The 23,154-nt window shown below is 39.9% G+C and overlaps 1 long non-coding RNA gene across 1 annotated transcript; it reads right to left on the reverse strand.

The window, feature by feature from the left end:
• Positions 1 to 591: 591 nt before the first annotated feature.
• Positions 592 to 13,613, reverse strand: LOC130144768 (uncharacterized). Its single transcript, XR_008820236.1, has 3 exons — positions 13,218 to 13,613; positions 11,652 to 11,822; positions 592 to 1,376 (listed from the first exon to the last, which is right to left on the reverse strand). It is a non-coding gene; the product is annotated as an uncharacterized LOC130144768 (long non-coding RNA).
• Positions 13,614 to 23,154: the final 9,541 nt, after the last annotated feature.

Here is a 23,154-nt window from a genome sequence, read left to right on the forward strand (position 1 = left end):
CAGTTTAAACACTGAAGGTCAATAGGTCCAATCATGAAATAAATCAGTGTGAACTTCAGTACAGATGACTGGACAGAGCCTATAATTAGCTGTAAGGACATTCAGGGTAAGCATAAAACGGTCCTAAGAGCAAATCTGCAGGCAACTTAAAGCTGACAATGCTTACAGTTTCAAGTGCACAGACTTGCCTGTTATTTCTGTAGAATGCTATTACACAGGTACTAGCCCCTTTTCTGGATGTGTTCTATTTACAAATCTGCTATTCTATTTACAGCATCTGTCTCCTCCTCAGGAGGAGTCAGGACAGGGAGCTTCTAAAGAAATGCAGTTCTGATTGTAGAACTCAACTAAAGGATAACTACCCAAACTTTCTAAGCTTTCCATAAAAATAAAAAGCGGAAAATCATATGTCAGAATCATAGTGATACCTTACCCCAAGTTTTGCAACTATGTGGAAAAAAAAAAAAAAATAACAGCAGGTGCATCATCACCAGGCTGTTCATTTTTTTCTTAAAGCTGTATCTCCTTCTCACAACTTCCCACATAAATCCCATAAAAGCAACAGATTCGTTTTTGCTTCATCGTTATCACTCTTCCTTTTGCTCTCCTACAACAGCTTTACTCAAGGAAATATCAGTCAAGATACTACCTTTCAAAACATATTTCCATGTCTGAATTTGAATACTCAGAAGTAGAGGTCTGCCAAAAATGAATCCTTAATACATACACATAATTCTGAGCAGTGAAACTACCAAACCTGAAATTAAAGGCAAGCTCTGGAAGAAAACAGGTCTTTTTGAACACTCAGATGCATCAATTTGCAGACCATTCTGATCATCTTCTAGAGGTTGAGCACACTTTCACTCATAAGTGTTATGAAGTGGGACCTTAAAGCATTTTCAATGGGGTTGAAAGTATATGGGAAGCAAACAGATCGGAGACCATTGTACAGAGAATGTTAAGAGGGTAAGTTGCATTCTTGTCACAAAGCATTTTCACTTTTATCAAGGAATCTAAGCTGTAGGCTTTTTGCTGTCACTAAAATATAGAATTTTTCCTGAACTTCAAATTTGAAGAACACGATGTTAAAAAAGCACATTAAAACCAGCATCAGCAGCCACTACAATTTGGGTTTTTTCGAATCTGAGGGAAGGGGGTAAGAGCATCTATCACAGATCACATAAACCATATGAAAAAAACCACCATATCACCAGATAGGGACTTTATTCAATAAAATTCACATCTACATGCTGAGATAAGTCTTATTTAAATTGTGTGGAGCCACAGAAGCAAAGCTCGATTTGATAAATTAAAGTTGGATCTTACCGCTGTGCAGCTTGCGCTAGTCCTTCCTTTCCCACTTGCCCCTTTGGTCCCTGGAGAACAGAATGAACTCATTTTATTTACAGTATAAATTGTCCTCCTACTGAGAAGGACAACATTGAACCTCTCAGCAGAGCAAGTTCATTACATTATTTATAGTCCAATTTTAATAATTTAATTTTTCATAACCCACTGAGAAAAAAATTAACTAAAAAGACAAGCAGCTTAATTGTCCCAATTTTTCCTTCTGCGCATTCTGGAGGGAAATCCCCTGGAGTTTACCATCTCAGGAAGAAAAAGCTAATGCTCCCCCCAAAGAGAAGAACATGTGTGGAGGCTATCTTAAGAGTATGATGTTATACCCCTACAATACTCAGACTGCTTTCAATGCTTTCTGAATTGCTAAGGAAAAAATAAAACTCACTTCATCCAGGTAGGTCTAAAATACATGCACATACTTTTTTAGACAGCGGATAATTTGTTGTTACAGGGGCAGAGTTATGAAATCAAGTCTCTTGTGAAGAGCCACCTTTTACGTAACTAAATCAAATCCTCAGTTGATCATCCAAAAAAAGGAGCGAAGATCCCTATTCAATCTTTAGGGCAGCCTTTTCATTTTCTTCTTCTTTTGTTTTTATAATAAGCCACAGTGTCTTTTCCTGCAGAAGAGGGTAGTAATACCAACCCTATTTTACACATAATGCAAAAGCTCCAAAACACATCTATTGAAGCTTGCACAGAAATGCTTGTCTCAATCATTGTGTAATAATAATTTAAACTGATAAAAATGAAAAACTGCTGAGCAACCCTTTACAGAGCAAGGAAATGCCAGAGAAGCTTCCAGTAAATGATGCAAGAAACAAACAGTTAACCAGTTTGTCTACATTTAAACAAGAATAGCCTTCCCTTTCTTATGTCTCTGCCTCAGTTATAAACCTAGTTTTAAACCCAAATGGAGTATTTTAGACTAAACTAGAACACACCTGATTTATGAAACACAGTTTAAGCTACATCATCTTGAACAGGCCAGCATTAAAAGATCTAATGGTGACTGGTTCATGTCATTTACATTTTCCCCTCTGAGGGGAATAAAGATTTACAGGGCTTCATTTGAGTGCTGACTTTGAATACAGAAACAATTGAAACCCTTTCAACACGACAATGCTGGTCGCAACGGCTTGCAGTATATACAACATTTACAATTACTAATGACTGATTATCTACTGATTAAATATAAGTGGTATTGCTCCCTAACCAATGGCTTTATTGGGATACAACATTTCTTTATTCTAAATGGTAATTACTGCAAAGCATAACTTAAGGCTAGATCTACAAACAATACGTGAAATTCATCTGTTTGTGTGGGGAGAAAGCTTTCTCACCGGAGTTACACACTTCAGTATATGATTCAAGACAATCACCTTACTGAGAAGGCGAAGGCTGAATATCAGCATGTAACTATTTAGAGCTAGGTAAAAGGAGATGTTGAAGAAAAAGCCCAGCTCTCTAATCTTGTGTCTCACTTGGATATTAGAAATTCTAATCAGAATTTCAAGAAAGTGCCTTTGCACACTGGGGAGCCAAAGCTGAAGAAAACACAATGAAACATTATGTCTACACTTCTTCCTGTCTGAGTCTCTTCTTGTGGCTTAAGACTTTCTGGCTAATTGGTCCTTAAAGACAGCTAGTCCCTTATCACATGCTTTTTTCCTTCTAATGAGTTTGTAAATTTTCATAAAGTTTTCACTAACAAGTAACACCAGAGAGGGGGCTGTGTTTCATAGTAAAGAGAAGAGTGGTTTCAAAAATGCAAGGAAAATTGTCAGAAGCTTTGGCACAGGTTTACTGTGAATTTTGACATAACTCTCAAAATATTTTGTCTTATTACTTATCAGTCATAAATTCAGTTCTTCATAGGAACTTAATATTTCTCTATCCTAATAAAGCACACTGAAGGCAGACATTAGGAAAAGGGCTCAGGCACCTCTGCAGCCTTCCTTCCTTCCTACATCGTAACACACACAGGAATGCTAAGATTGCAGAGGGATGGGACGGGAGGAGACACTGTCCAACCAGGAAAAGCCTGGGCACAGGAGCCAAAAAGAAACAAGGATGAATGGCAAATAAGTTTGTTGAATCTTGTGTAAAAATTGGAGCATTTGATTAAAGAATGCCAAATGAAATAATTCTTCTAACCGTTGTTTTCCAGAGTGGTTCATATTGTACTGAACAAAAACCCCAAAAGTATATCTGCTTTCAAATAAAACATTTTTATTCTTCCCAAAGTCTTAGCTGGAGCTATTCAGCTTTCTGAACAATTCCCTGATGTAATCTTCCTCACACCAATTGCGAAAAGATCTCTCGCCCATATTAACAACTTCATACTTCGATGGAGTTTTGAAGCAATTCCTTATTTCTTCTACATAAGGACAAATAACTAAAAATAAGCGTTCCTTGGCCAAAATTACATTAAAGCACAATGTACTCAAATGTTTCTCACTTAAGAGATAGAAAAATTTACAAGAAAAGGCAGGAGAGATTGAGAGAAAGAAAAATGAGATTTTAAAAAAGTGTGAAGAACAGCTTAAAGAAGGGAAAGCTATAGTTTCCTAAGGAAACAAGAAAACTAAGTGTGTGTGTGTAAATAGCAGAAACCTATATAGGGAAAAGGAAATGCAAGAGAAAGAAAGGAGTAGGTTTGTTTTGCTTTTTAAATACACATTGATCCCCCCCCCCCCGAATGATACTCTAGGTTCACCAGTAATAAACCTATCTTTCTGATAGGTTTACATGCTGGTTTTCTTTTTTTTATTTCAGAACACAAACCCATTAAGATGCCAAAGTAGTCCCAATTCAATCTGATATGCCAAGACCTTGTCAGTAGTCAGTACAGAGAATTTCTCTGTAGCATATAAAAATAAATATTTATGTCTCTTTGTACCAAATCTGGTTTATGTCATGCTTATAGTTTAACTATTAACATGAGTCTGAAGGATTAATGCAACAGCAAGTTTCCTAACTTACAAAATATCCTATATTTTACACCAGGGTTATACAAAACCCCTCTTCTAAAACAGATACTGACAGAGACTAATAGTAGATGATGTAACTTAATCTCAGAACCTCGGTGATGTCAAACCTCTTGAGCATCATATACAGTTTATGGTACAGTATTACCACAATCCTTCAATGGAATTACAGTTTTGTAACTAATCTCTTCCTATCAGTTACACTACACAGACTGCAAAGTCCTAATACAAAGAGACCATAGGTGTGAATGATTGCACTTGAGTCTTTTCCCCCAACCGTATTTCCAAGCCTGAGATTGATAAATGGCACACCAGTTATAAATGGGCAATAGGGTCAGTGGAACTAAAAGCTGAGAGTTCACAGAAGAGTCACAATTCTTAGGAGTTCGGGAAGAGGCCAGAGACTGACGTTGCAATGCTTAATGATAAATTGCCAGGGTTGTTACACTCCAGTTAGAGAAGATCGGTGATGGGCAAATAACCGTGGCAATGTGAATGCTACAGCCTCAGACCATCCAAATAACCTTATTAGTCTGTAAGCTTTATAGTTTTCCTGTACTGGTCTAAACTTTTTCCATGACAGAAACTGAATAGCCACAAATATAATAGCCACAAGAGGCTCTGGCAATAAAGAAATTAATCACATGAATTAAAAATAAATCGGTCACATCTACACTAGTCCACATGATGACACCAAAATCTGAGAGGAGAGGGACTTTGTCATTGTGTCTACATACAAGTCATAGCAGACTGAAGGCCAAATCTACTGACAATTTAGGTACCTGAAGTAGGAAAAATTCAGGAACTAGCATTTAGGAACAGAAGTTCAAAAAGCTGACTCAGAAACAAATCTGCACAGACACCTGAAACTGCCTGTGCAACTCAGAAGTGGAAGCTGACAGCATCTTTATATTGTGGAAAGGGTACAATTCTTAGACCATTTTCTCAGGCATTGAAAAAAATGGGTTCTAGACCTCTCTGCTACTCACAGTCCTGGTGAGCACCCTGCACACCAGCAGCACTTTCCATCCTGCACTAGTGTACACTCAGGAGATGAGAACTGATGATGGATCTGGAAGGAGTGCCATTCCCACGCAAGAAGGAAAGGTGGTTCCCCGGTACAACTCCAATATTACTTCTATTTTTTGAACAGACATGTAAAAATAGTCACTATAGTAAGGCCTGGAACAAATCTCCTTCCTACTACATAAGATACAGATTCTAGATAAACTAAGTTGGAGAGATTTCCAGACATCTCTAGAAAACATTTCCTGAACAGACTTTCCAAGGCCACATTTCCAGGGTTTGTTCAGAGCTGGAGGCACCAGATTCTCAGAATCTTCTTATGTCATGATCTTATATGGCTGAATTTGCAGGACCAGGGTCTAAAATTGGATCTTAGAAGTGCTCATGTACTGTAATATACAGAAAGATTTGCATTAGGAATTAAATTACACATATTTTCTAAAACCTTCTCTCCAAAATCAACAAACTTAATCTTTGCTTATTGCTTTTTACTGTGTCTCTGCAATAACAACATCAACAAAATAGTTCTATGTAAAATATTTTTACATAGAAGTTTGAACAGTAAAATTAGAAATATATTTGCCAGAAGACTGAGGCAGAACATGAGGAAATTTTACATGGAATAGCTATTCACACTACCTGAAAATATTCTCCAAAGATGTATATCAGTGTCTACAATGAAATTATATAAAAGAGAAATAATTGGCCATCCTCACTTTCATATTATAGACATACATGATGGATTAAATGTGCTAGTAATGCTAAAATAATTTACCTATAAAACGAATAATGAGGCCACAACATTTAAAAGAACTTGCTTACTTTTAAAGACTAGAGTTGCAATGGGAATAAGAAACACTCTTCACAACATCCACAACATTGCTTAATGTTATTTTAAATACCATTATTTGATTTTCCCTATCAAATCACTCCTTACCATGGGACTCACTCCTTATTTTTAGATCTTAACTTAAAAATAATATAAATGTTCTTGAGTAAAACATCCATAAGGCAGGAAATGGGGAAATTAATTCCCCATCTCACTTACATACACAGACTGAACACAGAGCCTTTATGCGCTCATACAACATTTGCTAAATGAGCGTTCACTCCGTCATTAGAAATACCAAATGGCTAGCTGTTCGGTTTTTCACTACAAAGTCATTACCCTTGGTTCATAAAGTTCCTGGACTACAAATTGCTGGAGGTTAGGAAAATATTCTTCAGAAATATCCCTGTATGCTGATACATTACACATTCTTCCTTAAGGATCTTCTACTGGCAACTGTCAGAGATGTAGCCCTAGGCTATGTGGAGTTGTGTTACAGCCCCACAGGGCTATGCCAATAATACCAGAACTGTAACTAGTCCCAGCATCACAAACACTATACATGCAGTTAACACTGCTTCCTTTGTTCTCATATGTCAGAGAATTGTATTTACTGTACCATTTTTTTCCCCAATATGCTTTGAAAGACATGCTCATCTGGATGTAAGGAACATGCTTTCATCTAGTTGTATATTTTGGCATCTAACAGTATTTAGACGTAACTTTTCCAAATGAGCCTTTAGAAAGCAAGCAAGCCTGATTGCTCTACAAATTTCCTGTGTCTTAAAATGTAATTATTTCATTTAATTTTGTTCCAATCACTGGCTCCCCTTCTGAAGCATGCCTGAATACTCACCTGGGCACAGCATGGGCAAATGTTATTTAATCTGATTCCCCCACTGTTTCAAAGCCAGCAGCATGGGCATGACAAACAAGGAGGCAAGGAGCAGGTGGCAGCAGTTTGATGAGAGGCCTGGAGCGGACAGTGAGGGAATAAAGCAAGAGGAGGCAATAATGAAAGACAAAGAGAACAAGGCTGAACTTACGTGGATGTCTCCAGACAGATTGATCTAGAATAAGATAGTGGTTCCCATTCACGAAGAGAATGAAAACCACGGAAATAAGAATCCATTGACAGAAATCTACTGTTGGGCAGTCATCCTTTCCTCAGCTGACCATTCTGTAGCTCATTTAGTGGGGACTGCATTCATTTTGTAGAACAGTGTATTTTCAATACACTGTACATGGGGTATCATTTACCTTGTCTATAACTCATTGCTGCCTTTTGCACTTCCCTCCTTTTCCAGTTCCTTCATTATCTACATACCTTCCACAGCAAAGCTGGGATCTCACAGACAGCCTAACTTGCTACACAGCCCTAATTCACTCCTTGCAGGTGATCTGAGCAATGCAACACATGACATTTAGCAAGTATTCCGCAAGTGGCAGAAGGTAAGAGAGAGGCATATGGTCATATGTCTGTTTGACCCCATCGATACTCCAATGGTATTATTGCAGACTGCCCTACAAAGAGAAAACCTGTGGAAGATCAAGATTTAAACAACAAAAGTCACATCAAGACAGAAACCAAGGGCTTTCAAAGTTTGCCATTTATTCACAATTACGGACCCAGACAGATTCACTTCAGAATACTGCAGCTCTCAGAGCACATCTCCTAGCCATCCATGATACAGACCCACAGGCCTGATTTCCTTGAAGTGGGTTTTACATGGAAGGGAAATCTTTGCGTTCAAGTTTTTCCAAAAGTGAATTCTTCTCAGTGATTCAGAAAGGGTGTTTGAACCTTCGTCTCCAATACCTCAAAGCTGTAACTTGATCACCAGCTATTTTGGAGAACAGCACCTCCAGCTCTGCTGGAGCTATTCCCCTTTGTATAAACAGCGTGAGGAGATCCTGCCTGGACAGCTGGCGTCAAGCAGGAGAGACAGCAGTCTCATTCTGAACGGCAGCTTCCCGACAGGAGTTTTCATAACAGTGTTACTTGCTAGTAGTTAGTCAACAGTGAGAATCTTTTTCTCTTCTCTTCCACCTACACAATGGGTGGCCAGGAAGATTTCTTATGAATCAGAATCAGATCAGATATCTTTAACTAGAAAATTCCCAGTCAGTTCCGTTTCATACAAGGCAGACAGGGGGCAAATGAAGAACTGTGCAGGCATCCTGACAATTCCTCCCTAGAAGCAGTCTGTTCAAATGAAAACGAGAATTCAGCTTTAGGGAGGTCTGGTTTCTCCTCGACAATTTCAACCTCTGAGACAAAATTAGCAATTTTGAGAGCAAAGATCAACTTTGCTTCAGAGTCTAGACATCAGAAGCTGGCAATTGTTGCAAGGCAAACACCGAACTTTGAAGTCCTGCACTTTGATTTAGTAACGCAAAAGCCCTTATCACTCACACTTCAACCACAGTGACTTTCCTCCCAAGTGCGGATTGCACTGAAGCTCTCTTGCAAAAGACTCTGAACTTTATCTTCCATTTTGAGAATACTGCTCAAAAAAACCTCAATTTGGCACTTCAAAAGACACATTTGATTTGTCCTGGTCTCAAATGATTGCCCCTTGTAGCCCTTGAGCAACTGCAGCTTTGGGAACATTTAAGAGAAATGCTCGAGCACTGTGTTCATCTGGTATCAGAGAAAGTAGTTAGTCTGAGATGCTGTAATTCCCATTATCATCTTCTTTGCAAATGTGCTACTGCTTAGCAAGACACACAGCTTAATTCTCCCAGTCTTGTTTTTAAACTGTGGTACCCAATGTAGTTGATACTGAAGATGCAGAAAAGGTGTTTCCATATATTTCTTTTCATTAAATCTGAAGAAAGTAATAGCTGCAGCTATTTTGGGTAGTAATAGCTGAAAAACATAATTAAGCTCTTAAAGCTTGTGTTAAAATGTAATTTGTTATTCTTAAGAAAACACTAATTATCTTTCATCTCAAGGAAATGTAACGTGTGTGTATACACACATACATATGTATGCGAATCTACAGATGCTGGTTTTCCTTTTTTAAATTTAAGTGGCAGCATGTGAAAACAAACACACTTTGGTGTATATATACTTATGCTCTAAAATCATTTGCCATCTTTGAAAGAAAAAAGCCAAACAACAACAGAACAACCACCTTAGACTCAGAATTTCTAATATTTTCCTGCTTTTCATTTAAAACACTTCATTATCTACATGGCTTTCTATTAGGTTCTCAAATATGCTCCATCTGATTTAAAACCTTATAGCAAGGTTACCAAGAACAGAATCAGGTCAGCACACTAAACTAGATTTTTATTTTACATCGGCTCCCAGGCAAATCTTCAGATTTTCCATGTTATTTACAAGGACATTAAGAAGGTCTTGTTCTTTCTGCCTCAGTGATTTATTCTTCCCATATGTAGATGTAGTAATTCTTTAGAAGCTGGTCAATTATATGTTCTAACAACAACAATAGGATCTTAACAGAATAATTTTGATTTACCAACCTTATAAAAAGTCTGTCTTTACCTTTCAGAATCTGATTTTACTATGGGATGTGGTAAGTTAGAATAATAAGTCATAAAATACATTAGCTAAAAATGTCAATGTCTGACACTCCAAGATACAGCTGCAAATATAGTCAATGCTTTTACATGAGTATTTGACAATTTCTTAAAAAATATTTACAAAAATAATTTGCAATACCAGAAGTATCAAAACTTAAGCTATTATTAGAAATTACTTGGTGAGAAGAGATACTCTTAAAAAAACACCTGGTTTTGTCAAATACAATTTGCATAGCTGCAGTGCGCTCCCATACAAAGTTTTGTTAAAAGATGAGGGAAAACAAGATCTTCATTGAGCTAGGTTTATTCTTTTTTCACTAGTATGTGTTTTGCATTCAAAATAGGATGAGGTTTTCTTCTAAATGCTGCTAAACTTAACCTCAACTATGAGATGAAGTATTAGGGTGCAGGTGTCAAATTTTGGAGGTGCTTCTATTCAGATATTTTACACTTGGACTATGTAGACTCTTCATAATCTTGACTTGACACAAACCACAGAACATCTGGAACCACATGTGTTTTGCTGACTTGCTTCATGCTGTATTTAAATATTTTAGGGGTCACTGGTCACCTCAGCTGTTCACTGTCAGAGTTGCAGCCTGGTGGCCAGAGCTCTGTCAAGTTGTTTCCCCTGATCAGGAAACAGCTGAACAGCTTCTGCCTTATCTTTCTGTTTGCAGAAGCTTGCACCAAGGTACCCGCTCATTCTTTCTTAGAGGACTATGTATAGATCACACAGCTTGTACAGACTGAGGCACTGAGCCTGCAAACACACTGGTGCTTAAAATTGCACATGCGAGTAGCCTCAAAGAATTCAGTCACGTCATAAAGATAAATAATCGGACCAGTACACAGGACGTGATATAGCACATTATTACCACTCGAAAAACTGTCAGAAAGCATCTCCTGCACTCTGCCTGCCCTTTCCAGTATTCTTCCCCATATCCTCTCTGCTGCAGAAGACTTTGGTTCGCTGGGACTATTAAATATGACATGTAGTGCTATTCAGTGTGAACCTGATGATTCCCCTCTTGCAGAAAGTTGTAGGTTGTTTGTAAAAAAAAAAAAAATATTCAATACTTTTTTTTTTTTTCCATTGAAAATATCTGATAGATCTGGAGCAGTTACTCTGACTTACTGAGTTTATTGTTAGAGGCAACAGTGTTACAGCTTTAGGCAGTGAATTCAACAGGAGAATTAATTGTTTACAAAAGCTTTTAGAAGAGAAGAATCCCTACAGAAAGGGGTAATATGAGATTTGCATGAGATGAAGAGCAAATGGCAAATACACCAATGTGTTCTGAAAAATATTTAGGTTAAAACCAGAGGCATCTTCTTCACAAGGCTATTTCCTAGGAGGGTGCTGTTTCTGTGTGTACATATTCCATTAGGTACATTGAAAAATTCAAAATCTTATCTAAACTGTAACAGTGTATGCAGTTAAGGAATATGTTCTATAGCAAAGATGCTACTATTTGTTAACTTAAATGTTAATCATAAAGTTATAACTTTTCACACTAGAAAATGTCACACCAGTAGGCGGTCATATATATAGTCCATTTTTGTATGTCATCTTTATCATCAGACTGGTAGTAACCAGAATGCCAGTACTAAGGTCCTGTAAAATAACGATGACAAATAAATCCTGCCACTCTTGCTGCTACCGAAACAGGTTCAGCAGCATGCACAACTGGACACTAACCATAAAACCAAACTGGAACAGATTTTTTCCTAAGCTGATTTTGTTTACATTTAGGAAAAAAAAACCCTGGTTTTTTAGTTATTTGAAGCTCAACAAAAAGTATTTAATATTCTCCCTATAGTACCTGATAGAACATTTATATCAAAGATACCATTGTCTTGGCTGAAAAATCCCTGAGGAAAAGTCTTACCTTACATGGAGAAGATAAATTAAACCCAAGTTTGCAGCTTGAGACTTTTTTGTTTTGTTTTGTTCTTCTAAGGATGAATTTATCTCTTTTCAGTTCAGTACCTCTGTGCTCTCTTCTGACCTAATTTTGTCTGTGATAAATGCCAGAGTTTCAGTGGAGTCATTTGAGCTCCTGTAAGAAAAGAACTGAAGTAAAAAATAAATGCACTCAACATTCCTGCTCTGACAGATTGCTTGTCAGGACACTAAAAGCCTTGAAAGGCTATAGGTGAGGTAAAGCCCCAGAACTGCCATTCTTTAGACAAAATTGCATTTTGGTTTTCTACTAATTATTTTGTATTAACATAATGAAGTTAAAGCTCATTCAGACTAAGCAGGTCTACAATTTGTACAGGCCTGATGCAGGCTGTTTTATAGGATTCATTCCCAGGGGTATTGCATGGCTAGAGGACAATCAAATTAAATTTCTGTCTTAGTTTAGACAGGAGAAAGACGACAAATGCCTTGTACTGAGAGGCACTGCAAAGCACAGCTGGCCAAAGAAGTTCCTTAATATAGCTACTTTCTATTCCCTCCCTACCCAAGCACCTTACAGGGAATGTTTTTCTGTTTTTCACTTGCCGATAGAAGGTCAGCAAATAGCATGAGAGACTGAACACAGCTGCATCTACTCTTACAGAAACGGGCAGAAAACAACCACAGAAGGTGCAGGGCGGCTTTACCTCCCAACCCTTCCAGGTGGATCCCAAGGTGCAGTGGAGGACCCTCCGTCAAAGCCCATGTTGCAGGATAAGGCAGGCAGGAAAACTCAGACACATCAAGTACCAAAAACATAAAAAGGGCTGCACTGGCCAGGGCCAAAAGCTCTTCCAGCCCCACACCCAGCCCCTGAAGCTATCCAGCAATGAATCCTAAGGGAAACACAGAGGTAACCATATTGTAATTTTGCCTCTGCTATATGGTCCCAGATTCTGACACCCTGTAAGCCCCAGCCTTGGGGCTTACAGAACCAGCAGGTGTTTGTTTCCAAGGCTACCAGCAACATAAAGGCTCACTGGTCACCCACGCTAAAGCCCTCCCAGATTTATAGGACTTATTTAGCTCTATCTCAACAAGAGAAAAGTCCCTCACAGAGAAAAGATTTGAAGCAAGTAAATGAGTTAATCTCATCACCACACAATACACTTAGGGAAGAAGAGTCTTTCTCCAGAAACTGTCCCCAGGTATGTGACACCTTATGAAACTGTGGGGGGCCAACAGTTAAACAGTATGTGGCTACACAACATAAATTATCTTAAGACTTAATATTATAACATAACCTTTGTTAAAGAGTTGTTTACAGTAGAAACTGCACATAACTGAGCTATTTTAATACGATGATCGGGTTCACTGATCCACTGCAAACACTTCAAAGTAGTTTTAACTTACCAGAAAACATGCAAGTATATGAGTATTCTTCTGAGGTCTCAGTTTGCCAAACAGGCAAATGTTTTGTTATTCAGGGCAAGAATACATAGCTCCATCTCCTATTAGCAAAAACCCCCCAAACCCCCACAAGATATCTTACCTGAAGCACATGAGAACAAAAGTTGGCAGCGTGTGCTGTTAACAAACACTCATTTCAGATGAGCAATACAATACTTTTCCTCCATTAGAAAAGCTCCATTATTCCTAGAGTGTCCCTTCAATCCTCTGAAAATACAAAAATAAATGAAAAGATAACCATTTTAAGGAAAAGGATTATCAGATTTTTGAGGTAATAGTAAACCACAGTATTGTAGACATATTAAGGGTACAGTGTTTCCCAAGCCTGTATGATAAAATTCCTCAATGTCTTCAAAGATTGACTGAAGCTGTCAAAAGTCAATATTTAATAATACATTTCGAGGCTGACTTTCAGATGCCCAAGTGAACAGTTAAAAAAAATAAATCCTTTTCACTTTGTTATTGCTAGAAAGATGGGTAAATTCACATGACTACCACACAACAGCACATACACATTGCTTAGATATTATCAAACCTTGCAGACCTACATAAGAGGAACTCATTTGTGAGAATTTTCAGTTAACATTCTTGTTTTTGAAGGAAGAGCACACTGCTTTCACATATCCTAGTGCCTAAACCCTTCCTCATCTTCTAGAGAGCATTCGGATTTTCAAAGAAGATTTAAGGAAGTTAAGCCTTGTCCCTCAATGTCAGTGATACTAACGTGTTTACGGTAGTAGCGTCTCTTTTGAAAGCTCACCCTAAATTGAACAGAAAATGTAAAAGGCATAGACATAGATGTAATTAATCATTAGTATTCTCTCTTGCACCGTTCTTGTCCATTTTTTTTCCACAGAACTTAAACACCTAAGCCAAACAAAAGCACCCTGATCATGTAGAACTTCACAGGAGAAAATCAGCTTTGGAAAAAAAAAAAAAAAAAGAAAAGAAAGAAAAAAGGAAAAAAAAGAGAGGATGAAAAAGGCATGACTTGGGCACCCTAGATTCTTCTGCAGCAATAAGATTTAAAGACCTCAGTGCATCATTCACTTCTGATATCAGAATAATAGTATTTCTCTTCTAATGCTACTTTCTAAAAATAAATTATACTATTACTTACACAGCATGCAACCAGTATCAGAATACAAGTTATGGAAAACATGGCAGTAATACATTCAGAGCTTCATATTGCTACCGTTACATGTCTTCCTAGTTTTGACACTCCTTTTATAAACACTTTTTAATTTGTACTTGCGTTGTTCTGACCCTTAAAACTTTTCCTCAAATTGCTGAAGAGGATTTTAGAAAAAGCAGTCGGGACTGCAGTAGAGAAAGGAAAATAATGTTTTACATATATGTCTAATGCTGCTCTCTGCCTTCCATGACTACAGAGACAACAGGATTTCCAAAATTGGGATTCGCAACTGCACATTCCCTCTACTTCAAAACCAAGAAGGGCATTTACCTCTGAGAATCGGAGGAGGAAATTAAAGGGGTACTGTCAGCACTGGTTTGTAAAGCAAAATAACAACCACCACCTTTCTGTCAATATTATCCCTATTATTTTTAAAAGGGCATTAAAAGCACTTAACACCAGAAACTTACAGGGTTGAAGACAGCTAAGCCTCATCTTCCTTACATGTGAGTACCACAACAGGACTCCCAGTAAGGCAACAGGCTTAGGGTGCTACCCAGCAATTTCGCAGCCCAGTGTTGAAGATTTTTGCAAGGAAGCATCAACTGTGTGAAAACAACTCCTGTGAACGTGTCTGGTTTCTGCGGCATCATCACTACAGTAACAGTGACTCTAGATTCAGTTCTCTTTCTTCTAAACTTTTCTGGGATCACAGAGAAGGGGTTGTCTCAGTGCATTTATTCCACCTACTCCCAAGAGGTGTTTGCAGAGCAGTTTGACCTACTATGACAGAGAGGACTGGAAAGCAGCTAATTTTGACACGAATGATGAACCTTTCCCCCCACCCCACTGCCCTCCTTCAGGAAGGGAGAATTACAACTAAATAAGGACTAAAAGCTGGATCCTAAGACCAACTGCCACTAAATGGTCATTTCAGCAAGGCTGTTTTGCATCGGTATCTAAGCTGCTGCTGCTGTTTATGCAAACAGTGATCCATAGTAGCCACGCAAAAAGCCACACACAAAACACTTCAGACCTCTGGAATCTTACAGTTCACTCAGGACACAAAGGCTTTAACAGAGGAAAAAGTATAAACTAGAAGCCAAAAATGACAGTTTAAGTCCACTTTTATCCTTAGTATTTACCCTGCAAAAAACAGCTTAGTTGAAATTCTATTTAGCATAGAAATATCTAATAGCTAAATAATTCTCTATGGTGCACCCACTCCGATAGTTTTAATATCGGCATAATAAAACTGATTTTTAATTGACTTTGATGTCACAGTTATTCTAAAATGAGTGTTATTCTGCTGTCAGCTATCTTGTAAATAACATTTTCTTTCATATTACCTATGAAGTGACAATGTTATTCAAGAGAATAAACACAGATTAGATTTAGAGTGTGAATACATCAGGCACTGAGGGCTAACTAACATTCTGAAAAGTGTGTTTGTTCCACATAGCACTCTAAAACCTGTTTACTTGTATTTGACCTATTATACCTATAGATTCTTCAGTTTCTTTTATACTTTTTATATGCTTCATTACTTTTGAAAGTGATTTCTAATTGATTAATTTTTAAAAAATAAACAAAAAAAATTTAAGCTTGCATATTTGCAAAGGTCTGAGTAGCTTTGAACAAAAGTATTGATTATCAGCTTTCAAGATGGAACCACCAAACCCTTGCAAACCAACCTGTTTGCATGGCAACATAAAGCAATCCAGAACTTGATAAAATGTTGAGCCTGAAGGTTTTTTGTCTTTTTCTGAACATACAGTATATTCCATTTTCTTCTTTGCGGAGGAAGAATCAGAACACACAAACGCACACTTATATAGATCCAAAGTTGTGCCAATCCCAGACTACAGCCAGCAACTGTTCTGTCTGATCTATAGGAGGAACAGAAAAAGACTGGCTTCACAGCACATAATCAAGACCTTTTTTTTAATGTATTTTATACTTTCCTGAGTGGGAAAGCGGAAGCGTTCAACCAGCTTCTCTAGAAACTCTTGGTTCTGGAAGATTCAATACCTCAGTCAGAAATAAAATCCTCAAACACATGTCCCAACCTTACTTTTCTTTCTTTTCTGCTCAGCTTCCTTTCCATACACTGGGGAGGATGTATCTTTCTCCACTCTGTCTTTTAGAATTAAAAGATGTTCAAGATAGTTATTTGCTCTTACTGTTAATGATTTTAGTACGCTAAAAGCAGAATGTTTCTCTCATCTGGGGTTTCAAGAATATACTCTCAACACAAACCAGAAGGTGATGATGAGACTACACATTTCCAAGTTTCATGTTCCTCCCTGCCTCAAGTGAGTGTCAGGTCCAGTTGCTGAAGGGCTGCATTTGCTCAGAGATACCTGCTCATAAACCGTGACAGACAATACTTGGCTCTCCAAAATTGAAAGCACGTTTCCAAGAAGTGTATAATCAATCTTTCAGGGAAGGAACAGGGCAGGAATCTATTTTTCATACTTTTATAACCCCTCATTACAACGTATCACATTAAGATTTTTCCAAGTGTGCGTCATTTCAGACCGTACGGGTTACAACTACACATTCCCACTGAAGGTTTCCATTACAGCATAAACTTTACTGAATGAACCACACAGAAGAGTTACAAGCCTTGATACATGAAGAGGGGACAGCGTTGCACTATGTTGGTTTTAACACACACAGGACAGTGAATCAGTTCTGAAATCTCCCAGTATAGTCCAGAAAGAGCTTAACAACAGCAAAACCAGAGACTATAACGACAAAATCAATTTACTGTGCTTTCATTCTGCAACAAGGCACGCATGTAGCTGGTAATAACATAAGGGCAGGTAAAGTACTATTTGTTTGGATTTCATTAAAAAAATAAAAATGCTGTTATTGTACTTCTCCCACCGCTGCAGGTACTTAATAGAGAAAAATTTCATATCTCAGTCTGGCATGCCATAGCTACAGGTTGCTCACTCCATGCTGAACACAACAAATTTGCATAAAAAGAACAAAGATCCACAGATAAAAAGAACCGAGTGTTATTTCTGCACGCACTAACTCCATCCTTGACTGTTGGCAAACCTTCTCTCTGAATATTTTGTAATGAGTATGATGTGCAACTAAAGAAGGTTACTCCTACTTTTCAGCAAAGCATTTGCAAGTGGAACTATGGAAAAAGCTCAGCACCAGAAGCATGACATATTTCCTTCTATTCAGTGCCAGGATTTTCTTAGAGCAGGCTGGCAGCCGAGGACTGCTGTCAGCCCTCGAGCTTTCCATTTGCAAAGAGACAGAAGTCCATCGTCACCAGACTGACAGCCGTATGATGTGCTGCCAGCAATCCACAGCATGACATGGCCGGGACTTTAAGCCTCAGCTCTGTGTAGCAGGTAGAGCATCATCTCTGGTCAAGAAAGCAGGAAGGAAAGCAGCGAGTGCAGAGCAGCGGCTGTGTTAATGAAATCCATCGAACAGCAGCTCTTTAGCGTGGACACCAGCAATGGCCTAGCACTGGTCTCATTCTTGGCTCTCAGAGAGTGCTATAACTTACAAGCAGTGAAAAGTATTATGGCAAAAAAAAGAAAAATGCAATGGGTCTTGGGAACTGGGGTGTTTAAACTTCTTGTTGATATATGAAAACTGAGTATCAAAGAGATTTTGTGCTGTAAATTTGGACTTTACTTAATGGGGCAAGTTTAAGTAAATAAATGTGTATCTTCCGTCTTGCCCATATGACTTCATATACTGTTAGGTTGCTAAGGGGGAGAAAGAAAATTTCAGAAGTCCTAAAGCACATTGGACAAGGAGAAACACTTGCAGGAAAGCTCTTGTAGATATGCTACTGCAGACCCAAATTCCACCCATCTTTATGACTTTGATCATGGGTATATCTAAACATCTCAGGTTATTTTTGTATAGTGCTATTGTGGCTTTGCATGCATGGGACTGAGTGGCACAGAAGAGAAAACGCAGAACACCACTTAAATTCATCAGGAATGAAAAAATCACCAACAGCCCTCGTACAAAAATTGTAAAAGACTAATCACACCTTCCAATATGTCCAGCAAATAATACTATGCTGCTCTTTGTAGCTTTTGCCTCCACTGCAACTTTGGCCAGTCATTTTTGGTACTCTGTAACGTGCATCTTGGGGTTTTGTGCAGGAGGAACTCCTTACTGGCTGTGGGATGAAGACATGTAATATGTGCTACAGAAAAAGCAAACACAAAGGCAAGACAGAGTCAAAGGAGAGAAAAACTCTCTTTGGGGAGAGTTTTCTTTCTTTACTTGGCCTCCTGGTAAAATCCCAGCTAGGTTTGTGGGTGGTAAGTGATACAGAAGGTAAGGCAGAAAGCTACCTGGGCACGTACCCAGCCCTACACTACACACAGAGAACCTGCACTTCTGTGCTCACTGCCAGAGCACCACCTTCCTCTCTTGCACCCCTGACCATGGCAAAGCAGGGCCCCAAACATTTTCCCTGCCCACCCTTCACCAAGGAGCAACCGGACCCTTGCCTGCCCTCCACTCGTCAGCCCCGCAAGCGGAACCAATAGCTGGCTGCAAATTAGCTCAGTAGTACATGCTGACATACCACTCTGGAGAACCTATTTAAAAGGTTAATAACTTTTAAAATCCAATTAGAAAGCCTAATTAGCTGAAGTAATCTTTGGTCTGCCTACTAAATCTCAAACTAGGTGAACACAATAAAGATTAATCTCCTCTTCATTATTTCATATGCACCAAATAGGATGCTGGAGACCCCCCGATCACCTTTGTTTTCAGGTAGGCACCGCGATGTTGCCTTCTTCAGAGTAAGTTCAAACACAGCAGAAAAGGTCAAGCCTCAGACCTTGCGTACCAGTGTCATGATTGAGCTGTCGTGATGCTGACACTTCAATCCTGACAAGCAAGTAGGAGGCATCGCTATACATGCTAGAACAGAGACAAAACTGCAATTTTTGGAGCAGCTAGCATGGTACATCGGGTCAAAATGATCTGATTTTCTAGGAACAATAGCTGCTAAAAATACGGTACCCAAATTCACACAGAGCAAATTTATTTCTTCACTCAAAGATCTCCGTTGAATTTTCCCCTTTGTGACTTAGGCCAAGTCACATCACCTTGTTTTCACTATTGTTTCTTCAAGTGTACACATTTCTAAAGAGGTGAGAAACTTGGTAGTTAGTAACCCACTAACCAGTTAGTAGGTAATTGGCCGCAGGCATCCAACTGAAACCCTGGTCCGTCATTTCATAAACTATTCCTTCTCTTCCCTGCTAGGCACGAATACCAGCCACTAAATAATGATGATGATGATGACGATGATAATGATAATAATAATAAAAAAATAAATATTATAAAATAAATATTTAAATAATTTTTATTATTCTTCCTAGAAACTTAAAAAAAACCAAACCAACCAACAAATAAAAAACCCCACCCCCCCCCCCCAAAAAAAAAAAAAAAAATCTCCAAAAAACGCTCCTGAAAACTTCCAGCACATGGCTATTTTGAATCTGTCATTAGCACACAGCCTCAAGGTAGAAACATTAAATTCACAGTATGTCAGATAATTTTTAGACACCTAATAAACTGCCCTCACTTCTCTCGTTCACAGGCACCCCAACACCTCAGAAAGCCCAGCCAGTTTCCTAGGAATGCTCGTACATCCCGTCAAAGCCATGGGATTTGGTACCAACCAAAAAGTGAATTTCAGAGCAGAAGGAGCCCTTGGCGAAAGCGCCGCGCTGCCAGCCAGGGGCCAGCGTAAAATCCGAAAGCTGTTCAGTAGGAACGGCAGCACGGACTACAGCCATTAGAACGAACTGCTGAGAGGCTGCCTACCCCGACAAAACACCCGGTCGCTTCAGGCCTTGCCCGCACGCACCCCCGCAAGCGGGGGAAGGTGAGCGGCTGCCACGGGCCCCCGCCGCCCGCCGGCGGGCTGGGGGAGCCGCGCCACGGCCGGCTCAGTGGCGCCCGGCGGCCGGCAGGGGGCGCCCCGGCGCCGCGGAAGCGCCCCCCGGCCGGGCGGGAAGGCCGAGCAGGGCCGTGCCCGCCCCGCCCCGCCTCACCCCGGCGGCGAGGGCAAGGCCGGCGCCCGCTGTGCCCTCCGGGCTGCGGCGGGGGGCTGCAGAGCGAGGCTCACGGGGAAACTGCCCCCGAGGTGTGGGATGCGTGGGCTCCCGCCTGCCTGGGCCTGGAAACCTTTTGCCCGAGGGCAGAGAGCATCCCAAGGGCTTACGGAACTACGCCCCGAGCGCCCACCAGCGCTTCTGCAGCTTCTCACCGCCCAAAGCCAGACTTCCACACCTTCAGTCAATCTCTATAGACAGAAGAGGTGTGAAACATTTCAGAATGCTTTTCCCATGGAGACCAGACCCCCGCTGTCCCCATCGCTGAGGGGCGCGCTCGCGGCTGTAAGGGCGCGAGGGTCCAGGCCTCAGCGGAGGCCCTGCGCGGGCGGCACGCCATCCCAGCCCCGAGGGATCCTTTACAGCATTAGGCTCTCTACACAACATAAAAAGTACCACGGCCGTAAAAAACAAACCCAACCCTGCCCAGACACAACCCACAGGCACCGTAAAATCCACAATATAAAAGCATTGTCAATAACACCCATTTTATACACTTAAAGAAGAAAGGGTGTCCAAACTAATGCACTCCTCTTAAATCATTTCCTATGCAGGCCAGCTGAAAAACTCAAAAGGAAAAATATATTACAAAAATCAATAATAATTACCTATAGACTGTCACTGAGGACACCACTGAAAACTTCCAGATTCCTAGTTTAGGAAGATGGGCCATTTAACGTAAGAAAAACTTTTGGCATATTGTAATACAGTAGGTAAGAGCTTGGTCAAAACTGAAAAAAAAATGGGAAACCTCAAGTACATTAACTGTATTCCTCATCATTAGGCTGCTGCCACATAAGATTCTTCAGAAAGCAAAAGTTTCAGTTTCATCATACCTGCGTTCATTTGCAGTCTGCCTGATGTCATTTGAAGCCGAGTGATTTTCTCTGGTGTAGGAGGCCTACTACTAATGCGAAAATTTGTAACTCAGGTACTTCACATGTAGAAGTAGCTTCCCACATGCAACCTGATAGACTCCTACGCAGCCCCGCTGCACATGCTGTCGGAACATTTGCTGTTACTCTGGAGAACCATGAGAACTATTTGTGACAGCACACTGTGCTGGTGTCAAAAGTCTAGTGCCAAGTCTGACTGCACCAAGTGGTACAGGCAGCCGAGAGACTGCAGGCCACCAGAGGAGCTGTCCCCTTACAATCTCATGGCTCTTATGGTGCCAGGGATGGCTGTAAGACCAAAAGTTTATGTTTTTTCCAAAGATATTTTCATGGTGTCATGCCATACGGGTTTCTTGTTACTGCGATCCAGGGGAAGCATTACTAGTGAAGGGAGGGGAAGCGGTCAGGTCCTGCAAAGACATCTTCATCAGTAAGCTGAAATATCTGGAGTAACTGATGAAATCTGAAAATGCTGTAAAATTTGAAGGAAGGATACACATTGCCAGGAGTCAGTCAGTCAATTACAGTGCAGCTGAGACTGCTCAGTGAGCTGGATTCAGTTGACTGCATGTTTAATATAGGATCCACCACTTCACTATTTTGAAAGCAAAGATATCGCTTCTCTTATCCAGCAGGGCTAGTACACTAGAAAGGCGAGGCTCAGAAGGGACGTAAAAAGAAGCAAAAAAAAGTTTGCAGGTGTGACAGTAAAAAGGAGAGTGACAAAATGGGCACTTGGGCAACAAAGCATGCAGCTAGTGGACAGACTTGTCAGCTCTGCGCCTGCTATGCCAATACACCGACCTGGAGTCGCAGTTCTGCTGATGACAAGGGGAAGGAGCAGAACAGCTGTGTGCGGACTCCTATGGAAAAGAGGGGGCTTCCCAAACTGTCGCTATCCTTTCCACTTCCAGAAAGAGCATGCCTGCCACACTAGGGCTCCTGTCCAAAATGCGCCTGTTTCCCACTTCTACAGCAGAAGCGAGCCTTGCTCTCGTCTCATGGCCAAATCCAGCTTTGCCTACACTGCTGAGAAGCATCGAGTCTCCTCTGAGCAAAGAGTCTGTGGTTGATCAAGTGCAGTATGAGAGAACACGACAGCCTTCATTCTCTTGCTCTGCAGAAATCCTGACTGAATAGCTCTGTCCGTTCACACACCTGAGTGTTTCTGTAGTTGATAACACCTCTCATTTCTTTTTTTAAATCTGCTGGGATCAAACTCCACAATACTTGAACTCTGGAAAGAGGTGTTAGATGACAGCACTTAGAAGCCCTCAGCATTTACTCATAGTCCAGCACTTCCCTTTAGACATTCTTTGTGCAGTACCCTTTTATAGAGGGCTTGTAAACAGCATTCATAACCACTAGCACACCACTTAAAACCAAATTATTTAATCTTAATAGCAGCAATAACACCAGACAGATTAGTTTAAAACCAGCTATATTACTAGCCTCTCTTCCTCTCTTAGTCAGAGCTTATTAGTATTTGGTAGTTCCCTTAGACCTCTTGTAACCCTCTCTGCCAAACAACTGACTTTTTTCCCTTAAAAAATCACATTAAAAATAATGATTAAAAAAAAGAACATGATAGTTTACCACTAGTTAGTTTCAAAAGTGCTTTGGTTGCAGACACTGGGGAACTAGCCAGGTAATAGGCAAGAGATAACAGAGGACAACTGCAAATTTTCACAACCTCACTGAACTGATGAAAATAGCCATCTAAACTAATCATACTTTCTTGCTTATCACCAAGAGTTGACATTAAGCATTTACAAAACAAGCCTCTATAAAAAAAATATATATATAAAGCAAAATACCCATAAAATTCCTACAGAGCAGGTGAAAATCTATTATAAATACTAT

This window comes from Falco biarmicus, chromosome 2 (assembly GCF_023638135.1).
Source record: "Falco biarmicus isolate bFalBia1 chromosome 2, bFalBia1.pri, whole genome shotgun sequence".
In the NCBI taxonomy this organism is placed as follows: Eukaryota; Metazoa; Chordata; class Aves; order Falconiformes; family Falconidae; genus Falco; species Falco biarmicus.